Source organism: Nycticebus coucang, chromosome 18 (genome assembly GCF_027406575.1).
Source record: "Nycticebus coucang isolate mNycCou1 chromosome 18, mNycCou1.pri, whole genome shotgun sequence".
In the NCBI taxonomy this organism is placed as follows: Eukaryota; Metazoa; Chordata; class Mammalia; order Primates; family Lorisidae; genus Nycticebus; species Nycticebus coucang.
Genome location: NC_069797.1, coordinates 64,524,635 through 64,528,608, shown reverse-complemented (window position 1 = coordinate 64,528,608; position 3,974 = coordinate 64,524,635).

The window sequence follows — 3,974 nt, the reverse complement described above, 5'->3', positions numbered from 1 at the left end:
CCCAATCGCTTCAGGAGTGTGGATATTTCTTCTTTAAATGTATTTTTTAAAAAATATATCACAGAGGGCATGAATTATTTTTATAGTCAGAAACACACACCAAGAAAACAGACTAGAAGATAATAGGGAGTTCAGCTGACAAGCACCTATTGTGTACCAGGCCATGGCCTTGGAGTTGAGGATTCTGAAATACAGCAGAATCTGCCCTTCAAGAAATCCACAATCTGCAAGAGGCAGCCATGTCTCTTCAACGTACACAGAGAGACGTGTTGTATGCGGGTAACTGCTGGTACTGGGATGGTGCTATCCAGGAGATAATCGGCTGTGGTTAGAAGACCTGGGAAAACACTTGCCAGCAGGAGACGGTCCACCTAGTCCTGGAGGCACATGGAAAGCAAGGAAGGGAACAGCATTCCAGGCAGCAGAGCCGGTGTGGAGGCACCAACACCCCTGCATGCTTGAGGAAATGCGAGCAGCCAGGTGTGGCTGGTGCAAAAGGTTGACCTAGGGCACAAGAGGAGGTGAAACCAGAGAGGCAGGTAAGGGCAGCTCAGGGGTCTGTGCAAAAACTGGGCCAACGACCTGCAGCTTGAGCCAGAAGGCCGGTGGTTCCCAGACCGTGTGCTGAGGAATACTGGTCCTCCTTCAGACTGATGGATGCTCAGTGCAAAGAGCTTCCACTGCAAATGCCTTTGGAAAACTCTGGGTTAAAGTGCTTTGGTTTTGGTTTCTAATGGCGGGACACATGAAAGCCTTTAAATATACTAATATGCTAGGAATTGTCCAAGAAGGGGCAGCATAGGGAGCAAGCCCTAAACTTACTTAACCACAGAACTTTCTTCCTAATTCCCTCACCACACAATTTGATTTTTGTTTTTTGAGACGGAGTCTCTGTCACCCTAGGTAGAGTGTTCTGGCATCATAGCTCACAGCAACCTCAAACTCATGGACTCAAAGATTGTGTCAGCCTTCAAGTAGCGGGGACTATAGGTGCCCACCACAATGCCCACCTGGTTTTTCCTATTTTTAGTAGAGATGGGGTCTTGCTCAAGCTGGTCCTAAATTTCTGAGCTCACTCAATCTGCCTGCCTCAGCCTCTCACAATGCTAGGATCACAGGCGTGAGCCACCGCCCAACTCTAACATTTTCTTAAAGGAGGCTTATTGTTTGGCTGGGCACAATGGCTCAGACCTTAATCCTGGCACTTTGGAAGACGGGGTTAGGAAGAGCACTTGAGCCCAGGAGTTCTAGTCTGCAGTGAGCTGTGTTTTTTGTTGTTTTTTTAATCTGATGTTTTTTTTTTTTTTTTTTGAGACAGAACCTCAAGCTGTCGCCCTGGGTAGAGTGCTGTGGCATCACAGCTCGCAGCAACCTCCAACTCCTGGGCTTAAGCGATCCTCTCGCCTCAGCCTCCTAAGTAGCTGGGACCACAACGCCCGGCTATTTTTTTGGTTGCGGCCGTCATTGTTGTTTGGCGGGCCCAGGCTGGATTTGAACCCGCCAGCTGAGGTGTATGTGGCTGGTGCCTTAGCCACTTGAGCCACAGGCACCGAGCCTGCAGTGAGCTTTGATCATGCCACTGCACTCCAGCCAGGGACACAGAGTGAGACCCTGTCTCAAGAAAGAAAGAAAGAAAGAAAGGAGGGAGGGAGGGAGGAAGGGAAGGGAAGGGAAGGGAAGAAAGGGAAGGGAGGGGAAGGGAAGGGAAGAGAGAAAGAAAAAGAAAACTTATTGTTAACATCGTGTACAGTGACGTCCTCAGGGCGTAGTTTGAGAAGCTCAGCAACGTTGAGCCCATGAAGGAAATCAGTGAAAAGAGAAGAACACAGACTTATGGGTCCCACAGTCCTGAGTTCATCTGTTTCACTGTGACCTGGGCCCACCTGAGGCAAGTTGTCTCATCTGTAAAGTAGGACCAGTAACAACTACTTTATAGGCTTCTGGAGATTAAACACGGTGGTCACCCAGTAGGTCCTGAGTACATGACTGGCTGTCACCTTTACCATCTTTTCATCCTTACGCTCAGAAAGCTCTCTCGGCAGCTGGCTTGGTAGGTTCAAGGTCAGTCTTGGAGGCAGGGAGACTAATGTGCACACACTATGACTTCCCAGAGAGGGAGACTGAGCTCAGCCAGAGCAGTGAGGTCACTGGGAGTGCCCCACAGAGGTGAGAGGCATGCATCCCACTTCACTGCATGTCTTGGTAGAGTGAGAAGGGAATACTAAGGACACCGTGAGTCTAGGGCCAGGGAGCCAACGAGGGTCAGTAGGGCTTTTAACCACGGCAGATCATCCAGGCAGAACAGCCCTGTGAAAGTAAAAACGACAGATTGGTATGTGGATCCACCTCTTTCTAGCTTGCATCCATTCCCTGGCATGACTTAAGACTGGCTCCAAAAGCTGCTCTTTGATTTATTTATTTAGAATTGTAGACACAATGATTACTTCCCACTTTAAATCACTTTTCATGTTGTTTCCTTTGCCAGACTCGGAGGGTTTTTATTATGTCTTTTCTCCAGCTATAATAACAAAAGAAGGAAGAATAAATTTTAGGTGGGAAATTAATCGCTCAGCCCTCAGCAGGAAAATTACCATGTATACATGAGTTTAGGTGCTGTCAAAGGAGAAATATTCTGTAGTTCAACAGCCATGGGGCAGGGGTGGGAGCGGAAGCCTTGCCCTGTGAATGGATGCAGGTGGCACTTAGATGTTTTCCAACCAAGAGACAGCATCACAGCCCCTTGGTGAGCACACACGTTCACCATGAATCCTCCACTTGTTGGGGTAACAAGAGAACCACGTCAGGCATTTTGCTTAAGGTAAATCTGACCGTCATGACATCTCAGAAAGATAGGTAAAAGAAATACCTTTTTTACAGGTGAGGATAGTGATGTTCACAGAGGTTAAGTCACTTGCCCAAGCTCACAAAGCTCCTTGTGGCAGATCTGAGACTTGGCTCAAGTCTTGCTAGTCCAGAGCACAAACTCTGCAATTCTATTCCCACAGTGTCTCTGGAGAAGGACACAAGTCAAATGCTTGTCATGGCGTCTGGCATGTAGTAGGCAGACGGTAGAGATTAGCTAGGCCCATGATCATTATTGTCATTTCAAAGAGTTGGAGCAGGAAGGGGCAGAATCTGAGTGCTATACTGTGATCACTCCCCCATCCCCAAAGACGATAAAACATGTTTGTGCTGAATCTTCTCATCAGCATTGCCTTTTATTTTATTTTTGTAAAGGTGGGGGGTCTCGGTTACCCAGACTAGAACTCCTGGCCTCAAGCTGGGCTCCCACCTTAGCCTCCTGAGTCGCTGGGCCTCAAGCCTGAGTCATTGTGACTGCCCCCTTCAAACTTAATCGCTTCTGCAGCAGAAGGAAAACCTTCTCTTCTACCCCATCTAGGGAGTTTTATAAATGAGGATACCAAAGGCCTGGGATCACCCAGTGAAGAAGGCAGAAGGGGACATGAATCCAGATCTCCTGACTCCGAAGAATGCCTCATCCACTTCCTCGGTTGGGCTGCTCCCCTTCCCCTGGAGCCTGCTCTGGGTATGACAGAAGAAAGCCTCCTTCAGGCTAGCTCTGAATCTATTAGCCAGCATGAGGGTAGGTCATTTGATTTTATGGATGGTCGCAGATAATTATTGTAGATAATTCCAGATGGCTGTATAGGTTTCCAAGAGCTACTGCAACAAAATTAGCACAAAATGCATGGCTTAATGCAATATACATTTTTTTCTTAGTTCTAAAGTCCCAAATAAGCAGAAGTCCAAAATCAGCAGCACCGGGCAGAAGTCAATGTGTTGTCTGGAAGCTCTAATAGAGAATACACTCCTCACCTCTTCTGGATTCTGGTGGCTGCTGCTCTTCCCTCACTCCAATTGCCAAGGCCAGTGTCTTTAAATCTCTGTTCTGTCTTTCTTTTTTTTCTGTTCTGTCTTTTAATTGCCTGCTCCTGAGTGTCGAATCTCTTTCT